The 26,954-nt window shown below is 35.1% G+C and overlaps 1 protein-coding gene and 1 pseudogene across 4 annotated transcripts in view; one reads left to right on the top strand and one right to left on the bottom strand.

Moving 5' to 3' along the window:
• Positions 1 to 26,954, top strand: part of PCDH9 (protocadherin 9) — a 1,054,702-nt gene that overhangs the window by 312,623 nt on the left and 715,125 nt on the right. The gene's annotated exons all lie outside the window — the stretch shown is intronic.
• Positions 5,615 to 6,114, bottom strand: LOC110212431 (ubiquitin-ribosomal protein eS31 fusion protein pseudogene; annotated as a pseudogene).

The following is a 26,954-nucleotide window of genomic DNA, read 5'->3' as shown; positions in this document are numbered from 1 at the left end:
AGATCTGGAAGGCTTCCTAAGCATATGGATTGGTGTGAAAGATGGAACAAGGAAACTAGTGAGGAAAGATGAACACTGGATAAATCAAAGTTTGAGGATGAAGAGCAGGTGATAAGGTGGTCATTGTGTGCTCAGAGTGCTAAAGAGAAGCATGAATATAGTGTTTATAGTTGTGATGGGGAGACTATGACAGCTGAAATTACAAAATACTGGAAAGAGGAAGCAATTATAATAAAAATAGGGAAAATTAACTTTTCTGCATGGGTATTATGAGAGACAGTATGATGCAGTGGATACAGAATTGGCCTTCAAACCAGAAAGACTTTGTTCAAATTCCATCACTGATAGAGACTGGCTAAGGCCAAAGTTTGCATTTATAAAAAGCATTTCTTCAGTTTGAAATTCTGTCAAATCAGAACATAGGTGTAGTTACTTGCCCACTAAATGTTAGCCTAATCATATTAGACCTAGAACTGTAGAAGACCTTGGAGATATCAAGTCCAACCTCCCTCCCCACTCCCCACTCTCATTTTAAAGATGAGAAAACTGAGGTTCAGAGAGTTGAAGTGACTTGATCACTGTCACACATGCTAGAGGTTTTCATACACAGACACCTATCTTGACGTACCTAATATTTGAAGACAAGAAACAACTATAAAACACAGGACATTAGAAGACTTTTGAAAGAAAAATGAATGACAAAGGTTTTTTTTCCCCCTTCATGTGAATCACCATTTGCTTTACAGAGATGTCTTGTGAAATAATTACAATTATTATAAATTACTTTGAAATATATTTAGTGTGATAATACGTACTAGTAATGAAAATAGCAACCTTTTGAACAGAGGTTCTCTGAGTCCAAATCCATGACTTTTTCTACTGTTATATGACATTTTGATATTCTGCTTGACTTGAAGAAAAATTAGATGTACATAATCTATATTGTTTTATCATTAAACATTTCCCTATATGAAATGTAGAGTGCACACACACATATGCATTTATGTGTGTGTGTGTGTGTGTGTGTGTGTGTAGACACATTTATGGAGTATTTTTATATATACACAATGTATTATATACTCTATACATGCCCTATGTATATATGTATGTGTTTGCATATACACATATTTCCATATACACATATCTACACATATTGTATACAGGTACACATATAGGTGTACTCATACATACAGAGTGTATTCCAAAAAACTCTTAGTGCAGTTTTAATCTTTTAAACCTTAAAGACATCTACACTAAGACTTTTGAGATTTTTTTTTATCTTCAAATATTAGGTAGTTCAAGATGACTTCCTTTTTGTGAAAAATGGCCATTGAGCTAGTCAGAGGCGTTGTGATTGTGTCCCTTATGCAGCAGAGAGTTATTTCTACTACTTGGAAAACTTTTCTGAATCAACTCAGGATTCGTTGACATTCACTGAGCAAAAAAAAAAAATGGCCATTTCCCATTTGGCTGCTTTGTTTATGTTTGTGAGAATTTATATAAAAATGGATGTGTGTGTCAGACAGGAGCACAAGATTCTGATAGATCAAGAGTTTTAGGGACTTTAGAAGTGATCTATGACAGCCCTCATCCCATTGTATAGATGAGGAAATGGAAGTCTAGAATCAGTAATGAGATTTGTCCTAGGTCCTTTGACTTCAGAGCCATTGGATATTCAGCTGTACCACAGCTGTCCATAAGTATTATAACAAAAGCACATGATATATTTTCAGGATCATATATTAACTTAAAATTATGCTAATCTATTCAAATACCTGACCAGTCCATAACCCCAATGAATAAAACAAAAATGTCATATGTATCTGAAATTAAGGTGTTAACATTCCCATGACACCTAACTCTAAAGTTTCACTTGTATTTAAAATGTCTAGCTTTAAAATATATCTTGGATCCCTCCTCCCCAAGTGTCTTCTGTACCATTTGTTGTCTTTTAATTTTGAGGGGCATTTTTTTTTTGGCTAGGCAGTGGGGTTAAGTGACTTGCCTAGGGTGACACAACTAGCTAAGTGTTATATGTCTGAGGCAGGATTTGAACTCAGGTCCTCCTGAATCCAGGGCCGGTGCCCTACCCACTGCGCCACCTAGCTGCCCCCAGAGGGGTATTTTTTTAAAGAAAAAAATAAGTCCTGTGAGTGCCTGTTAAAATACAGTGCTTTTAATTTGCAGTAATCAAAAGGTAGAAATCTCCTGCATATACAAATGATATGCAGATATTTTTTGAAAAGTAAAATTAGCTTTTAGTAGATTCTCTGAAGACTTTATAGGGCAGCAACTTTTCATAAAGAAACCAGAAAATTAAATCATGCATCAAGTCTTTGTGATGACTAATTTTACCGCTTCATAGTAAAACTTTGTTCACTTAATGAAATGCTGTGCCCTTCCATTAAAGTAACCAAGCATGGTTGACAAAAGTATTTTGGTAAAGTTTAGATCTTGACATGCTGAGCATTTTAAGAATTTTTTTAAAAATCTTCTTGTTTTAGAGTTTTAAACATTTAAAGATACTTTTAATAGTCATGCTACTTTGCCTCCCAAAAATATCAGCTTCCTTCTATAAATTACGTATGTGTTCAGTTCCCTTACTCTTCAGCATCTAATTTAAAGATCTGTAGTAGTAATCGCAACATTAATTCATAGCATGTTTATCATCTAAAGCAATATCTCTCATAATCATAACTGCTACTTCATGTAAAAATCCCAAGAAGTAAATAATACTGTAAGTGACCTTCATTTATTTCTTGGGCAGAATTTAATTAACAGAATCTCAGCTCATTCCTTGAACCCATCATGGTCCTTTGAAATTCATTTCAGTGATTGAATTCCTATCATAAATTCTTTATGGGGTTTTCAAAAATACTGGAGGAGAGAATGTGGAAGAAAATGCATCTAGATGAATAACTTTGATGGTAGTCAGCAAAGCACTCTGACTCATATGGGGTCCAAATTATGACACTCTTTGGGAATATTTATTTATATAGCTGTCGATTTTTAAAATTGCACACAGTCATCTTTTGTGATTATTTTCTTTTAAATGCTTTCTGCAAGCTTTTTGTAGTTTAATAGTGTGCTGACATCTAATTTGGGTTGACAACTAGAAGTGTGTTTGAAATTAACCTTTTTTTTTTAAGTGAACATGAAGTCAGCGTAAATGTTTTGATTTCAATTCAGTAAAATAAGTAAGTAAATTAGAGGAAGCTGGCTGTCATAGAGAACTGTCATTAAAACCAGGAGGAACTGGGTTCAGGTTCTGCTTCTGACAGGTACTGGATGTATGACCCTAGGCAAGTCATTTAACCTTTAAGTTCCCTAGACTTCTCTAAGACTAAGTTGCAGAGAAGGTCTTGACTTGCACTAGTAAGGAAGGAAATTCCTCATTCAAAGTGGTCTACATCAACAATAGGCCCACCTTCATTCTTTAATCAGAGGTATCATTATTATAAGTTGTAAAGCGGTTCATAGATGTATCTTTTAGATATTTCCCTAAGATTTTGGGTTATAGCATCTGGAAGTGGCCCAAATTACTTTCTGATAATTCTCCTGGTAATGTAGACACCAGTTTACCACCAGTTCTATGAGGAGATTAGAGGCTGCATGTCATATTGGTACCTGAAAGAATTCTTGCATCTTCCTAACAACTTAACTTGGTTTTGTTCGCTGGAAAAAAAAATAATTTTGTTACACAATTTAATTATCAAGTATAATTTATGTAAATGATAACCTGGTGTATATTATAGGATTATAAATTTAGAAATGGAAGGGGCCTCCTAGAGCATGTAATCTAATCTCCTCATTTTGTAAAAGATGAAATTGAGGCCAGGGAAGCAAGGTCTTGGAGAGACCTCATGATTTACCCAGAGTCACACAGGTTGAGATGGATTGATCACATGTCTTCCAACTCCAGAGTTGGTGCTCTTTCCAACTCTCACTACCACATTGCCTCTCACTATATTATTTATTAGAATAAAGGATATTGCTAATTAAAAGCATTTGCTATCAACACATTTTCTGTCTGACAGAGATCCCTGTTAAATAATTCCCTCCCCACCCTCTCCCCCACCCTCCAACCTGGTCTGAATGGTAGCGAATCAGCTGTTTGTGAAAGCTGAGTCTTTTGGAGGAATCACACAATCTGAGGTATTGCTAAAAATACTCTCCTCTGGACAGTCATTCCAGTTCTTTCTCCTGCCATTTTTTGCAATACTGATTTAACCCCTTTGTTTTTGCTTTAAATGACACTTTTCATGAATGTCTGTTGATATTTTAGGACTATGAATGAATATTCTCTATTCTTAGTTTCTTTTTCAGTTAAAGCTTTAATTGGCCATATTGATTTTTTCCCTCACAAAACCTTTCAGAATGTCTGTAAGTGTTTAGAAAGTCAAAGTAGAAAGTTAAGAATAAAATGAAAAAGTTTTAAGGGGAGGAAAAGCAGCAATTTGGCAAGTGAATCTTCAAAGCATTTTTTTCAGATGACAGTAACAGTTCAACAGTTTCAGACAACCATTTTAAACCCAGAAAATTCTGAGCAATTTGTCTGCATCCTCACTTGTCTTAACTCTAAATTAGAAGCTTTGTTGGGATGATGTCATACTTCTGGATTGGTGGGTTTGGAATCTACATAATAAGAATGATGATTTCTCATTGCCTTTTCCCACCATTCACTCCCCCTCCTCTTTCCAGTGCATCACATATTAGATAGAACCAAAACATTCAAACATGTTGGTAAATGTTTGATAACTGGATATCTGAAGAAAGAATGCACACATGACACTTTGGAGTTTAAGCTGCATTATTGACATTTTTTCATCACTTTATTGAGCCTAGAGACAACGAACAAAGTAATAGATCAAGCTCTACAGGGCAGCATTTTTCAGTTTCTGGGGTGCAAATGCTCATGCTGAAAATGTAACAATTGGCTTTCGTGAACTGATTAGAGTTTGTTCCACAAGCCTGGACATTCAGTACTATGTGGTGTGAATTATTTTCTGTTCAAACGAGAAGCTCTGATTTCTGATTTCCTAAAGGTTTCAAGTGTTATATGCCCATGTCCTTCTCTTTAAATTCTCTTTTTAAAACTTTTTGTACTTTTTTGAATACAATCAATAATCTTTTTATTCACTAACAACTGCTTTGCATTGGGTCATCATCTGAATGTGTCATCATTCTCCCTTTCATCTCTACCTTCACATTCAGCAGTGGACCCTTATATTTGCCATCCAGTATTTTAGGGGGAAATGAAGAAACAGTTTTACTCCAGTTTACATATTTGGGAGGGAGGGGAAATCTGTTGCTATCTTAGAGACAAGTCAATAAGCAAGTCAAGTCAACAAGCATTTATTAAATGTCTCTTATGTGCCCAGCACTGTGCCAAGCCTTGGCGGATGGAAAGGCCAAAAAATGTTCCTGTTCTCAGCCTGCAATCTAAAGGGAGTGATACAAAAGAGAGCTCGTATCTTTCTTGCCAGTAACATGGGAGAAGCTTGATGTTCCATCTTCTTATTGGTTGGAGCATTCACTTTCTCCTCTGCAGTATCTTCCTTTTGAGGAGATGAAGCACAAAGGTTGACTTGATGTAGTTTTTTTTTTTAAATAGTTGATTATTTTTTATTAACACATATACATTTACTTGTCTTCTGGCTTGTTGAAGCAGTAGGTTAGACAACACTTGCCACAATAATGTCTGTCAAAATGGCTAGCCATAAAGACCCCAACACCACATTCATCAGAAGGGCACTCTCGTGGAAGGAGGCTAATCTTGCCATTCTTATCAACCTTATAGTACTTCAGAACTGCAAGTTTAACCTTATTTCTCTTATGCTTGTTCTTTTTGGGAGTGGTGTAAGACTTTTTCTTTCTCTTCTTGGCACTACCACGAAGCCTCAGAACAAGATGAAGTGTAGACTCCTTCTGAATGTTGTAGTCAGACAAAGTTCGACCATCTTCCAGTTGCTTGCCTGCAAAAATCAATCTTTGTTGATCAGGGGGAGTACCATCCTTATCTTGTACCTTGGCCTTGACATTTTCAGTAGTGTCAGATGGTTCGACCTCAAGAGTGATGGTCTTCCCGGTCAAAGTCTTCACGAAAATCTGCATAGGGGCACTGGGTCCACCTGAAGTGAGAGGAAAGGTAAAAAGTGACATGATGTAGTTTTGATTAACCAAATGTAGCAATAATCTTGATTCCGATATGTTTTCCGTTAGTTCCAGTTTCAGAACCACTATCACGTCTACTCCTATCCTGTTGAGTTACTTGCAAGTATTTTGGTATCCACTTGCTTTATTATCCAGTCATGAACAGAACAGTTTAAGGCAGCTGTCTGTGACAAACACTGGCAGTGCATGCTTTTTTGCGGGCTGTCATCATTGGTCTTGGGATTGCCAACCTTTTTTGTCCGGCAGGGAAGACATAGGGCCATTTGTTGTGACAGAGACAAATGTTACCTTTGTTTCAGCAGTTGCCTTTGCAGAAGTAAAGGTGGCTGCATTAGATATGCTTCTTCTATTCAATAGGCTTTCTAAAGGTTTTGAGTACCACTATCAAATCCAGCAAACTTTCTTCTTCCAAGGAGGTACAACCAAACCCTAAAAATCTTTAAAAACCCTCCACTCTCATATTCAGATTCTGCATTCATATGCTTTTTTCACAGCTCTATTTTTCAAGGCTTCTTCACTCGCCACAGAGAATATTCCCGCCTTTTCTGCTTCATCCTCTTGATCTGTCAGCTCTTTCTCCGAGTTTCTTTTGGCAGTTTGGAATAAGGAGTGGGATGGGCAGTGCAATTTCTCAGTCTGGCCATGGTAGCAGAGCCAATTAACTGTTTTCATCTCAGAATCATGTAGTTGAAATGAACCTCACAGTACAACTTATATCTTAGCAAGAATCACCTTGAATCCTCCATGAACATTGTTCCCCTGAGCCATTGCTTGCAGATTTGTACTGAGAGGAAACCAACAGGCTCCCAAAGTAGTTCCTTTCTAATTTTTTAAGGAGCTGCAATTATCAGTGAGTTTTCCTTAAATCAAGGTGTGTGTGTCTATACACACACACACACACACACACACACACAGAAAAGGAGAGAAAGGACAGACCATTTGCTGTGATGAAGCACTTAAGAGAAGATATAACTTTTTGATATGAAATATCTGCCATTCTGGAATAATCCTAATAGTTCCAGCATTTACAATATGCTGCCTTCATAACAATATTGGAATAGGTATTGCCCATGTATTTTTTATTTTATGTGACAGGAAAATGAGCATCAAAGAAAGAGGTTAAGTGATTTGTCTGTGCTTACAAAATTAGTGTCAAAGACAGATTTATAACTCGGTTATCTAGTTCCATTGTTGAAGTTTAGAAGAGTAAAATGAATAGAATCTAAGAATGTGAATAAAATCAAATCTCTTACCATTCTATGATGATACTGACTTGATCTTCTTTTGTATTTCTCTCTGATTGTGCCCTAATATGATCATACCCTAGATCCCACCATCACAAGATGGAATCTACCTCAGAGAACCTGTAGATGGCACAATCCTTTGCACATCATATCTCCTTATTTTCTGTCTCTTCAATGAAACCTTTTAGTCTAGTTCATTTGTTCCTCCAAATGAGTACTGTTATTTCATTGAATTCTCTAAAGTATGCTGTGCCCTTGATAATTTATTTGGGATTGTACTGAAATTGTAAATTCACTTTGGTAACAGTGCCATCTTTTATTATATTGGCATGTCCCAGCCATGAGCGCTGTTTAAGTTGTATTTGTTCTGACTGTGAGATAGATACTTTACCACAATAGCTTTTTATTGATACGTTTTGACATAGCCTAAATTTCTTCTTCTCCCAGAGGCCCATTCTATTTTAGAATGCATATATTTTTAAATAGAAAAAATTTAAAAAGGAGGAAAAGGTTCAAAATTTTCCTGACTCAGTTATCAAAATCAGAGCTTCTTAAACTTTTTTCCACTGGAGACCCCTATCAGAATTTATGGGGTCATGACCCACAGTGTAAGAAGCACTAATCTACAGGGTAATTGACTTTATCTATCTATCTATCTATCTATCTATCTATCTATCTATCTATCTATCTATCCATATATATATATATATATATATATATATATATATATTTCTGTTCTGTGTCTCAAGTACAAAATTTGATTATATTGTTGGTAATAAAATCTGTCCAACAGGTAACTGATGGAAAGCACCTTGATTTTAATTTAATTTATATTTGATGTGATTTATATTTCATTTTTTTTAATTCATGAACTCAAAACAAAATCAATAGAAAAAATACCCTTTTTTGCTTAGCTACTCTCTTGGTTTAAGTTACATTTTCTAGCGTCATCATGAAGTTGATAAAAGGAATGTTTTGGGGCATCATTTCCCAAAGTGTCATTCAGAGTTCTTTTCTACTTTGAGGTTCTTTGAGTTCATTTCAATGTTGCGATATTTCCCTATCTAACATATTGAATAAGAAATTATGTAAAGTTTAAAACAGCTATTACTTCTATCAATCTCTGGTATGAAACTATTCAGGAGTTCTTCTATTTTGTTCCAAAATTTCTCATACTCTTCTTTATCTCAAGGTTATTCCATCCCTGCAAAACAAGTGTTTGTTGCTTCTGTCAGTATATTTGTCATTCAGTTATTTCAGTAGTGTCTGCCTCTTGATGACCCCATTTGGGCATTTCTTGGCAAAGATACTGATGTGGTTTACCATTTCCTTCTCCAACTTCAATATATCACAAACCCCCAAATCTTATGTGACCAACTTTGTTTAGGAAACAATGGTTAAAGTTGTGGAGGTAGGCCCCCCCCTTATGTTCAATGATGAGAAGCTTCCAGAAAGCCTTTAATGCAAACTTTGCAGTTAATATATAAGATCTATACTGAGAAATTAATTATCTGAGAGTCATAAATATGGAAGGGAAGCATGCCATATTGGAAAGAGCTTTGGATTTCATGTCAGAGAAACTGGGATTAACGCTCAGCACTTCAATTTTAATACATGTGTGAACTTAACCAAGTTATTCATCTCCCTGGGTTTTCAATTTCTTCACTATAAAATGGGGGTATTAACACTGACATTGTCCACCTCACAGTTATTATTATGAGGTAAATACTTTGCAAACCTTAAAGTAATATTCATATATGAATGACTAGAATACTTCTGTTAAGGCCCCAAACTACCCATGTGATTCTTCCAGGAACAGAAATCTAGTCACTTCTTGGTACATGTCCAAGTATGACATGGTTGCTAGCTTTAGCCAGAGCATTCTTCCATTCTGTGCTGTATAAACCTGACTGAAGGAGACTAGATAATACATTTTCAAAGCCTCTCTAATAGCAATCAAGAAAATAAATCTGGTTTAATCATTTCATTGTACGATGATAACCTTCTAGAAGAAATAATGTTCTGGAAAACAGAAAATGGTAAACAGAATATTGTTCATTTAATTATTAGTGTAACATTTTCCTTTTAGGGCAATCTTTTTTTTTTTTTTTGGCTTGGTGTGTTTGTTATTTCAGCTGTGATTTTTATGAGAGCAAGTGACTTCCAGAAAGGAAATTGCCCCTATGAATGTAGATTTTTACCTGTTCAGTAACTCAGTTTTAAAGAATTGCTTAGTGTGCTGATTTTGCATTGATTTGCCTATGGTCATATAGTCCTTATATGTCAGAAGCAGAACGTAAACCCAGGTCACCCTCTCAGACTCACCTTATCAACCTCACCACATCCCTCTCAAAGTAAAGGTTATTGCCTGTCAAATCATACTATGACAGACAGAAATTTCACTCCTTAACATCAGAAGCAATTATTCAGATGAGAAATCATGAAAAGAACATAAGTTGATGCAGGAGGAGGAGGAGGTGGTGATGCTGATTCAGTATGTGATATCTTTAGACAGTCATGAGGATGATCTCATGATTAAGGTGTCTTTGATCTAGTCAAGATGGTGATACAGTGATGCTCCATTGTACATGGGATTACTGAGGCACAAGAGCTCAAACCTGAATACTTCCCTAGGCCATAGATTTCAAATCTGAAGTGGAATATACACCAGAAGGCAGAAAAGAACAGGGACAATGATGAGGCATTTGTGACTGTCTTCATTTACCAGTCCCTGCAAATTCATCATTCTGCTATTTTTGCTCCTAAGCCTGCCCCCCAAACCTGTCCTCTTCACTGCTGTTAAATCTATAGGGTTCTCAGAAAACAACAACAACAACAAAAATGTAGTGGCACAATTCTATCTGCAACTTACCGTAGTCCCAAGGGCTGATGAGAGGCACTAGTGGAATCTTCATTGCTTTAAAAGTCCTGCCCAGGGCAAGTCACTTAACCCCAATTGCCTCACCAAAAAGAAAAAAAAAAGTCCTGAAACCCTTGATACCTACTAGAGCCTGGTATTCATCTTCCTCTAATGCAGCAGCATCCTTTCCTGACACTGGATTATAAACTCTATAAATCAACTGTAAAGAGACACTGCCAACTTCATGAATCACTTGAAATTCACAGAACTTTGATGAATTCCTGAAACAACATACCAAAGTCAGTAAGGAGTCTTCAAATTGAAGTTATCAAGAAGTCATCTTAGAGTTTCCCAAGAACTAAAATTTCTATCACTCAGAAAGTATGGAAAAGCATATAGTAGAAACAGAGTGAAGGCTGTCATTAAAGACATGAGTGATTAAAAAAAAGATGCTAGGTTGGTCCCACAGTGAAGAGTATTTTAATCCTGTGAAGAGAAAGCAAGGAAGACCCTTAAAATACTGGTTATACTCCATTCTGGTGAAGTGATCAGAGTAAATAAACGAGAATCATAGACTCACAGACCTAGAGTTGGAGGAAATTAAGGTCCAGGGAGGTCGTATCTTGCCCAAGCTCTCATAGGTAGTAAGTATCAAAGGTGACAAACCCAGGTTTATGGGACCATAAATTTAGAGCTGAAGGTAACCCCCGAAACTTCCAGATTCATGGCCAGTGCTCTTTCACTGTTGCATTGGAATATATGCTTTTTGAAAGAAGGGATATCTCATTTTTGGGTCTTTTTATCTGTGACATTTTAGCGCAGGGCGTGGCATAGAGGCACTTAATAAATCATTGAGCATTGTTTGATTAGTTGATTGACCAGACAATCATGAATGGGTTTTGATCTGCATCGTTGGTTGGATAGAATAGTCATATTGATGAGACCACAGATCCATTTGAGAAGTTGAGTGTAGAGGAAGAGAAGAGATTATGCACATACACATATGAATGTGTATACCTACATACACATATATACATATATATATATATATATATACATGAAAAAATGAATTAGAATTTACTATTTCCTTTTTTTTTCCAGTTTTCGTTACTTTAATACAGTTATATTCAACATAGGTACACTCACTGAGATTCCAGATCTTTGCTGTTAATTGGTTACTCCCTGATATTATTGTAAATAAAGGCATAGCTCAAACTTAGAGTGTATAATGTGAAGGATAATGAGTCAGCAACTAGAATCATGAGATTAGAAAACATTCACCCTCAATACCTTCATGCAGGTTTATGTATGTGAGTAAGGAGGTGATGGTAAAGAAAGAAATAGGTTCATGGATAGAAGTGAGAAAAAAAGTAATTTCTATAATTATATACCAGAGACTTACATATTCTCTCAGACAATACATTAATGAACTTTGGTCTTTAGCTATGTAGTAGGGAGGAAAGAATGTGAAACTTGGACTTGGAAGACCTATGTTAAAATTTGGGTTCTTCTGCTTATTAGCTGGGCGACCTTGAATAAATCAGTTAACTCCTCTCACTCATCTTCATCTGTAAAACAGGAATAAAAATAATATGGACCCTATTTGCTTTACTGTACTGAGGATTGTTGTAAGAAACATTTTGTAAACAAAAGTGCTATAAAATAATAATAGTAACATTAGGGGATAGGAACTGGACCAGTGATTTCATTGATAAAGGGAACTCCCAGCTGAAGAAACTCTCTTTACCAGTGCAGGTCAAACACCTCTTTGACTTCTAATCTTACCTAGATCACTGAGAGATTAAGTGACTTGAGTCACACACCTAGTTTTTGTCTGAAGGCATTCCTATATTTAAGACTTGCTTTCTGTTGACTATGTAACACTGCCTCTCAAATAGTAATAAAAGCTAACGTTGTATAGAACCTGGAGATTTGCAAACTATTTTACGTATATCATGTAATTTAATCCTCACAATAATCCTGTGAGGTATCTGCTATTATTATTTCCTTTTAGAGATGAGGATGCTGATGTCAAAAGATTATATGACTTACTCAAGGTAATATAGTTAGTACCTTAGGGTTTAAAGTAAAGTCTTCTTGACTCTCCAATACAGTTTTCTGTTCACTAAACTAACTAGGTATATGCCTCTAGGGTCTAGGATAAATGTAACCTGTTATTTATATGAATATGTATATATATATATATACACACACATATATATATGTGTGTATGTGTTTGTGTGTGTTCATGTATATGTGTAAATATAGCTGTCGTATAAAGACTAAGGTTTAAAAGGATAAGCAAATAATTAGAGCATTGCTAATAGATAGTATGGTGGGTTATGTTTCCAGTGTTCAAATTTGTGACTATAAGGTAGGAGAGCTATTTTATGATGTTGTATTTGTATTCCCTAAAACAAGCATGGTGTCTAGCATATAATAGGCACTTAACAAATGTTTGCTGAATTGACTTGAATTCAGCAATTATCCTCTTACTAATTACAAATACTGAAGAATCATATACTTCTTATATTATTTTTCATATTCAAGTATGGATAGGATCCCCTCTTCCAGACTACAAGATCAGTAGATGCAGGGTCATATTTCAAGTACTCTTGTATATTTCTACTACCTTTCCCACAGTATGTACATAAACCATTTTGAATGAAATAATGAATCTTTATACTTTCTCACATGTGATTTAAACTAGCTAGCCAACGTGTATGCGTGTGTGTGTGTGTGTGTGTGTGTGTGTGTGTGTGTTGTGTGGATGTTTGCCTTTTATAACCACAAAGATTTTCTAACACTATGCCTAGTGGCATGCATACTTTTTATCATTGTTATTGTTGTTTTTTCCTTATTATTCACATGTTTGGAAGAGCCAGGAACAGCCTAATTTGGTGTGCCTCAACTCTAGGCACAACTGACTAGACTCTGGAAAAGGGGCTAACTCAGAAGTGATTGAGGGAATGGAGATAATTTTTTGCCACTCCTATTAATAGAATGTTGAGCTTACGTTTGGTACTTGGGATTACCAATGTTGTTTTCTTCATTCTACTCTTTTTCTTTTAGGTGAACTCTGACTCATTAATAAGGAAAAGATTGCATGTGGGTTGAGAAAAAGAAAGGGTGAGAAAAAGCTCTAGGAATAGACTGAGGTTCTTACACTAATTATGAGGCCAAGCTCACTTTTAGCTTTGTGTGTTTTTCTGTCAAATACCTTGTAATAGAAAATGTCAAGTTTAATCATTAGGATGGGGGTGTTGTAGATGCAGCAGGTTGAACGTCACTCAGGAAAGCCTGGATTTGTATCAATTACTTCCCAATGTGCAAACCTCAATGTATTCTACTCTGCTGGAGAATAGTTTGTACCCTACAGTGAGCTGTCAGCACCCTGCTATTTAATGAAAGAACAGCTTAGTCTGTGCAGAACCATAAGAGATGTTCATATATAGGAAATTGTGTTGAGATAATGCTTCTTCACTGAACAGAACTGATTTTTTTCAAAATGGACATTTAGAGTTTAGGCTAAAAATTGTTAGCCTGTCAGTAAAGCCATCTTGCATATGATAGAATGGATGCTTGTCTTGGAGGCAGAAGTCCTGGGTTCCAACCCCAGCCCTGCCATTTATTAGCTTTGTAATATTGGGGAAGGAACATCACTCTCTACTTTGATTGATGGATAAAAATGACATAATTGGAATAGATAATTCCTAAAGTATCTTCCATGTTTGACATACTGTGGGATTTTAAAATGTTTACTTCTACTTCTGTGGCAGGTTTTTCTAGTAATGGATTGTAGAATCATTGAATCTCAGAGCTAAAAGCCCAGCAGATGACCTAATTAAATTCTCTGTTCAGTTTTACAATATCCACAGTGGCTCTTAAGCTATATATTGAATATGTCCAATAACATATTGGACTCACTACCTTCAAAGCAACAAGGTGGGTTTGGACTAGGTCTTTGGTGATCTGTAGCTGGTTAGTTTTCTTCCAAAACTTAAATCTGTCACCTCATGATCCTATGCCTGCAGGATAAATATAATCAATTCCTTCAAATAATGAAAAGAATAATTACCATATATGCCATGTTCTTCACCTCCTTTTGAATTTTGAATAAAATCAATAGATTTTTTGAAAGACTCTTAAGAGGTGTAAATCAAACCTACTTATACACAATGCAATTTAAAATCTACGTAGTCAGTAGCCCATTTTCATCACCAAAATATACTCCATCTCCATCGTGATGTATGGATAGTCAATGTCAAGGTGTCTTTTCACCTGAAATATCCAGATAATGTCCTTATTTCCCCTTTTTACTTTGTGTGGGTAGATTCAGCCATAGTATTTTGACATCAGTATCATTACTGACACTGTTAGAAAGTGACTGATGCCACAGAGAACATTTTATAGAGAAATACTTATCTGTCTTACTCTTGACTTTCACTCCCCCAGCATTTAAAAATGATTACTTAGATTGATTGTATGAAAGCAGAAATTCTGACTTCATTTGTTCCTACAGTTTATTTCTCATTTGGAATGATGAGTCCAATCACATGGCAGCTCAGAGATCTAATTAGAAAGAAGTCCCTATTGTTCAGTAAAATATGTACCATTTCTCTCAGTTTTTCCCTTGTCTTCCCCAGAAGCCTGTTACTCCAGGTTCTTCACTTGCAGATCCAAATCTACTTCTGTGCATCTTCATCTCATATATCATCCTGTCTCCATTACTGTCAACTTTGGTGGGACGTATACATCAAAAGTTTGATGTACTCAAAGGAAGAATAAATCAGAGGATTAAATTGATGCATAAAATCCTCAATCATTATGAAGCGTATGTTAAGGAATTATGTACATATGGCATCATTCTTAGAACTATAAGGCACAAGCATGACTTTTTGTTAAAGAACTTATAATTTGAGATACCATCTACAAAAAACAAACCTGGATGACAGTTGACTAAACATTGATGAAACAAATACATTAATATTAGATATTTTCATCACATAAAAGCCTAGGGTTAATTGTATATAATAAAAATGTACTTCTCTCCAAATGTCCCCAGTAATGACCCCCAAAAATTACAATGAGAAAAGCTATTCATTGACATAGATGGATAACATAATTTGCTAAGTAGTTCTGTTACTATGTACAGAATCTGGGACAGGAGTGCATTATTAAGTGTACTGGCTACTGAGTCAGAAGTACAAAATTCATATCCTGCTTCTGATGCTGCCCATGGTATTGGGCAACTCAATTCACCTTTCTGGGACTCATTTTCCTCATGGGTAAAACAAATGGCCTGGACAAGATGGCTTCTGATGTCCTTTTGTAGATTTTATGACCCTAAGTTTCTAAAACAGTGTTGTGTGATTTTTAAAATAATACTGATACCACATGATCACTCACTTAAATTTTTTTTTTATTTTAAGAAGGTGCTGAGAATGCCAAGTTGATATATTGTAAGAATACTATTTTTCTTTCAGACTTTTATATTAATGTTTCAGATAGAAATATTAATTTTTCAGCTTTTAAAATGTTTAAATCTCACCAGATTTATTTAGAATTTTACTAGTCAGTTATTTTACAGGTTATATTCATTGAAGTAGTTCATTATGAAAAAAAGTATTCTCTTCATTTGAATTAGATATAATGTCAATAAGTTAGGTGTCAGTGCTATCATACGCAGGAGTGGAACCACTATAACTATAATCTCCATGAGCTGAGAGACCATCTTTTTAACTAAATTTTATATGCTGTCTAGCGTGTGGTACAGTGTCCTCTGCATAGGAGGTGCTTAATAAATGCATTTATATAATTAACTGGACCAAGCCAGAAAATTGGATACAATACAGCTATTTCTTTCCTTCAGCCTATTCTCTCATTTCTTCCACGTAGTTCAGGGTCACATATGCAATTGTAGCCAAATTCGCATTTCATTTTGATGAACTTCATCTTAACATAGCCTTGATATGTCCTACTAGACTGCTGGGGGCGGGGGGAAACTCATAGAAATATGAGTAGCAGATTAACTAAAATACTGAATATCCATAATCAGGAAGCATTTTGAGGATAACTATTGTGCTGGAAATGAGTTGGGTGCTATATCTACACATGGGCTCTGAAATCTCAGAATCTTACTATGTTAAGTGCTTTGATTAAGGCCACATTTTATACTGTTTGACAAAAGAACCACCATAGGTTTATCATGAATATTGCAGATTAATTTCAGATTACCTAGAATAATTGTCAAGAGGCTAATATAGTTTGATTTTATTAACAAAATATTTGGCCGAACTCCTCGTTGATATCCTTGTGGGTGTTGGGGAATTCTCTCAACCAAGAAGAATGGGACCTCTTGGGAGAGGCATACCTGCTAGCAAGAGTCCAATAGTTGTTGGTCAAAGATACGAGGCCAGATTAAAGCAAAGAAAATTTTTAGTGTGCTAAGGAAGATTGTTTGCTGATGTCAGTCAAAAAATTACCTGATCTTTCAAATACCTTTAGTCACTCATAAAGTCCAAAACATTATTATAACTCCTCAGGTTTGATACCACATCCCCCTACCCTTAAACAGAGCATTTTGAATCTGTTTTTGAAATTTATATATCATGCAAGTCCATTGTACTATACTACCACCATTCCTGTGTCCAGAGCTTCTTTGACAATTAAAGGAGATGATATGTGTAAAACATTTTTTTAAAATTCTAAAGCACTATTCCTTTTGGTTTTGTTTTTATTTTGAATTGGACCTGTGATTTCACTGGTTTAGTCTTTGCCTTTGCTGTTTACTAGGTCTGTGTAATTCATTTTCCCAATTTGGATTTCCTCTGAGATCAATATCTTTCTAGTAGCTCTATGCATGTGGGTGCTAAAAGAAATCTTTAGTTGTGTCTTACCTTGAACAGATGGAAATTTATGAGCCGTTAGTATATTTGATGGAATGATTTCAATTTTTCCAAAATTAAATACTTATTTGGAAATGTCATTTACCTCTGTTAGGCAGTGCTTTGCTACTCAAGGAGGAAACACCAAGTTGGATAGATGCCAGAGTGCCCCAATTAAAAAAAGAATCTGAATACATAATGAAAATAATCTAGTATATCTTTGTTAAGTCAGTGACAATTTCCATTTCAATGTTGATTTAGCATTTTGTGAATCAGAATAGTTGTTCTACATTAATATGTTAGACAAAACATATAATCTAATGGGTTGGTTTCCAGCATGAATTACTGAATATTTTGGTGTATTTCTGATCTCATTGATGTATTCCCTACACTGGTGCAAATTATAACCTATCTATATCTTCTGATCCTGTATTATTGAACCTGTGTCCTTCTATAGGGCTTCTAAAAAGAATCTAACCAACCTGTTGGAAGGTCTTCCTTTTGTAAATGCCAGTGCTGTACTTACACTGTTCCTCTGTTACTCCTTGATCTAGCCCACTCCCTTTATTCACCACACATTTGCCTTAAACCAAGTATCTTTGAAGAATATTTAGTAATTAGCCATGTTTAAACATCAGTATTTTTTTCTCCCCCCCCCCTTTTTTTTGGCTAGACAATGGAGTTAAGTCACTTGCGCAAGGTCACACGGCTCGTAAGTGTTATGTGTCTGAGGCCGGATTTGAACTGAGGTCCTCCTGACTCCAGGGTTGGTGCTCTATCTACTGCACCATCTAGCTGCCCTTAAACATTGATATTTTAAATAATTTTTTATTTTGTCATTGTGGATACTATCTTCAATGATTCCCATTGGACAACTTCTCCATGCCTTAATAGATTGTTTTAAGAATAACCTAAGACCAAAAAAAGAAAGTCATTATCTGGTGAACCAGCTTTCTGATGAGGAAATTTTCTGAACTTAACTAGAATCACTATCAAATAGCAGACACAGTGACATAACCTATGACAAATCCATTCTATACCATTCAACTTTTTAAGACCTGCTAGAGCAGAAATTCTTAACTTAAAGCCCAATGGGTCCTTGGTTACATTTTTGTGGGGGTTCTGAATGTAAATAGGAAGCTTTCTTACTATATATTGGTTTCCTTTGCACTCCTTTGTATTTTGTTTTATGCACTTCTATGGGATTCCATAGGATCCACTAGATTAACAAAGAGACCCATGATGTGGGGGGAAAAATAGCCAGAGCTTTTTTCCCACTGCCATAGCCATTGAAATCCCTGGGTTTCTATCAAAGTATGATGAGGACTCACAATGCCACTTGAAGAGGAGTTAATAAATTGCCTTAAGAAATATTTAAAATACTCATAGGATTCTGGAAACATTTGTAATGCAAAGTAAGTTGGGAATTTTTTTTTAATCCTTTTCATCAGAAATAGATCAGCACATATAATATCGGTCAATTAATTATTTCCCTATCCTTTGTCTAGCATACCATTTCTTCTGGCAAAGTGTATGATTTGTGGCTCATTTCAATATTTGCATAAAAATTATCTAAGCTTCTAGATATTTGCTGTTTTACATTTTTCATTTTCCTAAAGTTCTGAGGAGGCTTTGTATTATGGAGCCTGCTGGCATGATTCCTACAATTAAAGATAAGCTGTTCCTTGTCGTACTTTCTCTGCATCACTGTACATACTCATGAGTGAAGTAAAAAGTAAACTGGGACCTTGCATACAAAATTTTGTGCTACGCCTTTTTTCTCCAAGAGCAGGCATGACTAAATTTTGTGTAGTCAAATGAAATGTAGTAACAGAGTCTCTGAGAAACATTCTGCTTGTGTGTGTGTGTGTCTATGTGTGTTTATGTGAATATGCATGTGTGTGTATTTTTCCTAGTATTCGGTTTCATTGATTTTTTTTACAATCTACAATTTTTATATCATTATATTACTATATCACTATAGTAGTCACTGTTTGCCTCAGTTTTCTTATCTGTAAAATGAGATGGAGAACAAAATGGCAAACCATTACAGTATCTTTGCTGAGAAAACCCCAAATGGGGTCACTAAGTGTTGGATGAAACTAAAATGACCGAAAAACAACAACAAAACATATTTTGTAAATGTACACAACAAGGTTTTATAGCATGAAGAGCAGGGGAAATAAACCTCCAAAAAATCCCAAAGAAATCTCCTTCATTTTCTGCTAGGATCATATACCCAACTAATGTACCATTTTCACAAGGAAGGAGGAAAAGAAACCAATATTTATTAAGTACCTTCTATGTGCCATGGTGCTAAAGACTTTATGATTACCTCATTGGGTCCTCATAACAGCTCTGGGAGGTGGTTACTATTACTATCCCCATTCTATAGTTAAAGAAACTTAAATAGACAGAAGTTAAGTTGCTTGCCCAGAGTCATACAACTGATAAGTGTATGAAGCTGGTTTTGAATTCATGCCTTCCTTTGAATTCATGTTCTCTATCTACTGAACTACTTAAATGGCTTTTTTCAAGGTCAAGACATAGCTCTCTTCTTTTGTATATCCTACAGTGATATAGGATAGTCGTCTGTGTTCATAGTTGGGTTTCAGTATATTAATTTATTGAGCAAATAAATGAATCTAGAAACTTAAAAATTCAATTTATGCTAACATTTTATGATTTTGTGTTTTATTTATGAAGTATCTTTTCAAGGTGACTGAATTCTAGAGTTCTGTGGAAATATCTTGAATAATAAACCTTATACTATTCATCATGTACCTCCACTTTGCTAGTCACTTTCAGATACTTATAAAATTTACTCAAAGATGCTATTTTAAGGGAATTGTCCCTTGCTGTAAAGAAACAAAAACTAAGGTTTATCCTGTTCCTTGACTTCATGCCCCAGGTGTTAATTATGGCATTAAAAGGGAAAAGGGAAAGCAGACCCTTCAAAGAAAATTATAATTTAAAGAAAGATTGTTAAAAATCTAATGGTAACAAGGAGCTAATTTTCCTGGAAATTTTGATTAAGAATTTTAACTCATGTTGAATAGGGGAGAGAATGTCAAAGTGAGTGGTGGGTGCCATGCTATCTGAACAATTCAAAGGAGTAGTGTCTGCCCTTGAACCTGTTTCTCATTGTGCACTCCCAGGCTGCTATGCCAACCAGCTGCCTTCCGAAACATCAGCTTCATAGCTTGACCAGCTTGCAATTACACAGACTTGAATAATATGCACTGAAAGTAATGGGGCTTATTATACCCTTTGGACAGCTAAAATTCCTTACAGGAAATTATTCTGAAAAAGGGAAATGATGGCAAGGTCAGGATCAGAAAAAGAGTTATATTTACCAAAAAAGCTCCATTGTCAATCTCCACAGCTTTGAGAAAACCAAAGATTTTCCATTTACTTATTTGCACCCATTGTTATTGTTTGGGTTTTTAAAGATTTAAGGCTCTCCTAAATTCATTTTAGCCATTTTTATTCTTGGAAATGAATCGTGTTGACCTTTCTTATGACCTCTCTGAGCTTATTTTCTGTGAAGAAAAGATATGCCATGGTTAGGCCTCACTTTTTTTATGTATTTTCTATTTAAAATAAGTATTTATTGAATGCCTATTCTAGTATCTGACTTGACATCAAGTCGGTTATACTAATCTTCAAGAAGAAACATTCAAAAACTAAAATAGATTTGTGATGTTAATGACACATATCACAATCCATTTATGACTAGCCATCATTAATATCCTCCCATAAGTTTACCACAGTTGGTCTGCCCAATCTTCTGGAGGTCTTTCTTTCTCCTGAGGCAAAGAGGATATCAACGGAATACTCTAGCTCTCTACTTACCATCTTTTCTTCCTGGAATGCACTTTCTAGGTGACATTTTACTGTTTTTTAAAGTTCCTCCTGCTCTTAGTGACCATGCCCCACTCCACTGTACTCTTTGTAGTATTCATTTTCCATTCTATAGCCACTGTTGCCATGCAGCAATAAATACCAGCAGAATGTTCCTTTTAAAAAGATGGGCCTTTGCTTTCATGGGATAATTGGAGTCATTAAAGTGACTTCATTGGAAAATGCCAAGTTCTTCCTTTTAACGTAAAAGGAGGTCAATTTATGAAAGGGAAGAAAAGACTGATTGGAAGGGCATGACTGAAGATTTTTTCCAAGTTGCCTTGCTTCCCTACCTTCCTAAGCTATTCCCCTCTTTCATTCCTCCTTCTAGTTTCTTAGGGTCCTGACTAGCACATGCCCTTCCAAGGCAATATTCTATTCTTCTCTCTTTCTAATACTTGTTCCCCTTACCCTAGTCAGGGGTGGGGAGCCCACGGCCCTCTAGGTCCTCAAATGTGGATTCAGTTGAATCCAAATTCAAAGGGCCACACTCGGCCCCAGATGCTTGCTTGTTACATATCCTATCCCCTTGAGTCCTTGACTTATATTTCCTTAAAGTTATATAATGACATGTTCATGGGAGCGACTAGTTTCTTTGCTGAACTTATTTCTTAGGGAACAGCTTAAGGCAAGTTCTGGTCACCAGTTGGAAGATAACTCCAGTATTTGTTATCACTATCCAAAGGACAATGTATACATGTGGCCATTGTGGTAGATTGCGTATCTGTCTTTTTGTGCAGGCTTCTCATATTACCATATTGATAGTCTAGGGAAATTACACCGTCAGAGCACTCTTTGAGTACAGAGAATAATGATTTGTGTAGGTATGTACACATATATCTCTTTGCCTAGATCCATTTCTCTGTTTGTCTCTAGGGACCTATAGAGAAAGCTATAGCTCAATAACCTTCACAGCAACTCCTTAGCCAATTTTGTTACTCTCAGAAGATTTGTAAACCTTAGAAAAACTATGCGTGGACCTAATAGAAGCTGGTTTTTTTCTCCCTCCTAATTCCATGGTTTCTAACAAAATTAAAGTTAAGCACAGCTTTAATTTTCAAAGAGAATTACAACCAGCAAACTAATTGGAAATAGCAAAGTAGAAGAATGTCAAAGCTGTGGAATCCACAGTCTATGTTGCACCACCTAGAAAACTGGGGCTAAACAGATAAATGATCATTGCTAATTTTGTTCAATTGGGCCATTTCCAATACACAACTAGGCATGACTAAAACAAACAAAAAGAAAAAAGTCTAAGGGAAAAAAATTCATGACCTGAAAAACTAAGAATAGAGGGAAGAAGTAAATAATGTAAGATAACACATCTACCTGCCATTAAGAAAAATGGGTTATGTCTTTGGATTGTCCCTCTAGCCACTATTCCTCCCTCAAAGCATACAAATAGTTGTATAAACATCATTTGAACATCTAAATAATTTTGCTTGTCTATAGAAATTCATTTTTTTCTGGATGATTTAAATGTTCTATTTCTAGTTTTTTAGAGATATCTAGGGAAATTTGAACCAATGCTTTATGTTTTTCATACAAATTTTCCTAGCACTTCAGAAATTTTCGTCTTGTCTGAAAGCTGTACTCAGAATTAAGATCACATTAATGAAAAATATAATATTAAATTCTCATCTGCATGAGCTCAGATAATGAATTTATAGAATATAAGCTTGTAGTGTGAATGAATAAGTCTAGCAAAAAGTAAGCTTTTTGAAGGTAGGGATTGTTTCTTTTCTTTCTTTTTTTTCCTTTTTTTTCCTTTTTTGTCTTTTTTTCCTATGGCCAAAAGAGTACTTTTCATATACTAGACATTTAATAAATGTTTGATGCATTTGTTTTATTGGCTCTGTATGGCTAGTAGATTGCTGCCTAAATTGTCAAGCAAATAGGTTATCAAATGGTATTAATAATCCTTGTCATCATATTTATCATAATTATGTATAATGATAAATCACTTTTATATAATTCTGAACAGTTTACAAATATTTATATGTTAGGTAAATGTAATCTTTGTGAAATGTGGGGATCATCTCTATTTTGATCTGACCTGTCAGTTTTTCTCATTGCACTGTTTTGGTGGTGTTTTTTGATTTTTACATCAGAAGTGCCCTGACTCATTCAGGGAGAATCTACATAACAAGTGTTAATGTTTATTTTTTTTTAAATAACTTGTGACTTTTGATTATCTCCAATCAGGGGCACATGTATGGCCTATGAAATTTAAGTTGATAGCATTTGTCTGTTAAAGAAATGAGAACATTTCTCATCTTGTATGATGAGGTGTCACAAAATTAAGACGTGTTCCTTTCCTCAATTCAAAATATCCTCTTGTCCCCGCTACATTTCTAATTTATCCTTATTTGTCAACATAGAGCTTTTTCAACAATAAAACTCTTTGGCCTCCTGCTAATGAAAAAAAAAAAGTCATCTTAGAATCTTGACACCTCAGAATGAAGGACAAACAACAATAATCATTTTGACTGTCAGAGTTGAAAGTGACCTCAGTTGTGGTATAGTGTGCATAGAGTGTTTGCAGTCAGAAAGATCTGGGTTCATATCCTACCTTACTTTTTGGTTGTGTGACTTAATCTTTCTTTTTCCTCTTCTCTCAAATGAGGAGGTTGGATTTGATGATTTCTAAGGACCTTTCTAGCTTCCAATCTATGCTTCTATGATTATAAGATCCATATATGAAAAAAAAATTCCCTTTCTATCATTACCAAAAGCTAAGTGATCGATCATCTACTCTGTGCTGGAAGACCTCCCATGAAGAGGGAACTGCTCTTGGCTCCAGAAAGAAGATGATTCTCTTTTTTGGGTAGTTTTAATTGTTAAGAAGTTTCCCCTTAAATTGGGCAGAGATCTCCCTCTCCTTTAATTTTTAATACAAACTCCTCACTGTATTAGAATGCAGGACTGTTTTCTCCAAACACTGAGCCTTTCATTAGAACATTTGCTTAGTTCTTAGCTCAGTGGATACATTTGCCTTTTGCAACACTAACAAAAGGTTAAAGATTTACCATCATAACCTGACTTGATTATGATAATGACTGTTTCATTACAATTTGGATGGTGTTTCTTATTTGGGAAAGCTATATATACGCCCAATTTTAGAATGCCAAACTTTTTCAAAACAGACTATAATATTGGCCACGGATTCTTTTAAAAAATCTTATAAGAAAGGTCAGATGCATCCTGTTGTCAGAGATCACAACTGCTGGAAAATTGCAAAAGCTTGTCTTAGAATTGAAACACTTGAATTGAGTGACTGTTGTACAGATCTTATAAATAACTGAAGATTTTATTTTGTAGGATTTTTTTCCTTCATTTTTGGCAGGTAAAGTACATCCTCTCAGACTGTATTCCCTCAGGGCTACTGTCTGAGAATTCAATTGATTATTTTTCCCTACAAGGTCAATTTGTTCCCTGGAGGTTTTGACCCTGAGGCATAGGGGGGAAAATCTTCTAATTCCATCTCCTATATGCTTTTTTGTGTAAAGGCCATTGTTCTTTAATGTTAAACAGATATTGATAAAATACTAATTTAACTTGGTCAAATTTCAATATAGCTATAGTTTTGTTGTAAGATCTCACATCATCCTGTCTTTTATTTTTCTTCCTAGGTCTTAGTTTACTTGAATGATAAATTTTGGAATTTATGCCCCCTTGAGAATTTATATCATATTCAATTTTTGTCCAGATCCTAAAATTGGATTTGTGAATGTCTATAGAGGGGTTTAGATATTCAGCAGTTTGACAATCCAGTCCATCCATTCATTATATCCTAAACTTGCACGTCAGATATCATACCTAGCTAGACACTGCAGAAATCCGACCTAATGATGCTCTCTTATTAAATGATCAGAATGAATGAGAAAAATGGGAAACCTACTTTGGTTTTATCTTCAGTTTACTGAAGTTTACCTCAAACATATTGTGTTCAAAAGATAACTTTTAGTTTGTTTCCTAAGATACTTACAGCACAACATTGTATTTTAGAATTAAAAACAATACTGTGTGTAGTTGATAGTGACTGGAAATATAACTGAGTCACTAACTTGTGATGAAATTTGAAACTAACTGTTAAAAAGCCTTTTGAAAGAGCAGCTTCAAATTGATCCATTTTGCAAAAGAACTTGGAAGCCATTGAATCATCAAAAATAATTACAGTACTATTTAAGGGTAAAAAAAGAAATTGAAGTGTTTATGCAGGAGATTTAAATTTTACATAAACTGAAGCTTGGGTTAAACTTTAATTATATATGATTTTTTAAAGAGGGGTACTCATTTTTGCTTTCCTTAGTAGCTTACCTTATTTTCCCCTTTTCATCAAATGTTTTTTTAAACAATCCTAATTTAAATCCCATCTATTGCATTTAGTATTCCTTTTTAAGAAATGATGTAACATTTCAAAGACCTTTACCCCAAAGACTAGGTGGGGAAATGGCTAAGAATGAACGTAGACCTAAAGACCACCCCATAGAGGTATATTTTCATTATAATAGGTTTTGATCATTTTTAATCTAGAAATAATATGAACCAATGAGAGGAAATGAGAGTATATGTGAGTGTGGACTTTTAACTCTTGAATTTGAAGATGGCATTATTTTAGTGACTTCAATTTGAGAAGGGAGGAACAGATAAAGAAAACAATGTGAACAAAAGCTACATCTCAAATGGAAAAGATATGTTTTATAATGTAACTATGGATGTTGTTTTCATTATGGTTTCCTTTTTTTGCCACTTACAACTGAGATTGCTTCCTACAATTAAGGTATTGTTTGAAGTTCTGCTTCAGTACATCCTTAAAATACTTACTATACTCCTAAGTCGAAAACATTATTTACTATTGATGCTATATTTAAACTGGTTTAACTTGAAAGGGGGGAATGCCAATACTGCAATATTCATACTATGGTCCTATATAGTCCTTTGGTCTTTTCTTCTAAAACAACTATGATCAACATAGACAAATTAACCTGACAATTTTAGCTTACCCTTTTTTTAATGTCTATTGATTGAGATTCTATAACATTGCAAGACCTTTGATATAACAATCATTATTCTTTGATAGGAAAGGAAAGCAGGTCTGTAACTCATTTAGTGCAATAAAATTCAGAGCTTTATTCATGTTAAGTCTCAGGACAAAAAGTTCTATCTAAAAGGGCTGATCCAAAGTGGAACCTGCTGCCTATTGATGTAATGATTTCCTTATCACTGCAGGTCTTCAGGGAATAACTGGCCAAAAAACTACTGTTCAAGTAGGGAGTGGCCTAGAGATTCCTTCTAGCTCTACTATGCTGCTGTATTCTATAAAATGCCATTAAAGCCTCTTATCAGCCAAAGGGAATAAAGGAAATTTTTTGAAATTTTAAGGGAGTCAGAATTAGTGCTTCAAATGACCTAATAATGTATTCTCTCTCTAAACTCACATCAAGATTGTGATCAAGATGATTTTTGCCAAAAATGCCAGAAATTCTAATCTGTCCAGTCTAGTATTGAAAAAGGCCAATACAAATGGATGTCCAAGCATAAAATAATATTTAATTTTGGTCTAAGGGTTGATGCAACCCTTCTGTGCAACTATGCCAAATTCTTTATTAAAAATTAGAGGGATTATTTAGAGATAGCATGATAGAATGCTGGATCTGGAGTCAGAAGACTTTAATTCTAATTCTCATTCTCTTGTTACCTGTGTGACTTTGAGAAGAAGAAGATGATGATGATGATGATGATGATGATGATGATGACGACAATATTTATACAATATTTTAAGACTTGCAAAGCATTTTACACGTATTATCCCTTTTGGTCCTCACAACAACCCTACAAGATGGGTGCTACTATTATATTCATTTTACTGATAAGGAAACTGAG

The sequence above is a fragment of the Phascolarctos cinereus genome, unplaced genomic scaffold (assembly GCF_003287225.1).
Source record: "Phascolarctos cinereus isolate Bilbo 61053 unplaced genomic scaffold, phaCin_HiC Scaffold_7;HRSCAF=346, whole genome shotgun sequence".
NCBI lineage: Eukaryota > Metazoa > Chordata > Mammalia > Diprotodontia > Phascolarctidae > Phascolarctos > Phascolarctos cinereus.
The sequence above is the reverse complement of the archived record's forward strand: the minus strand, read 5'-3'. Positions and strand labels throughout refer to the sequence as shown.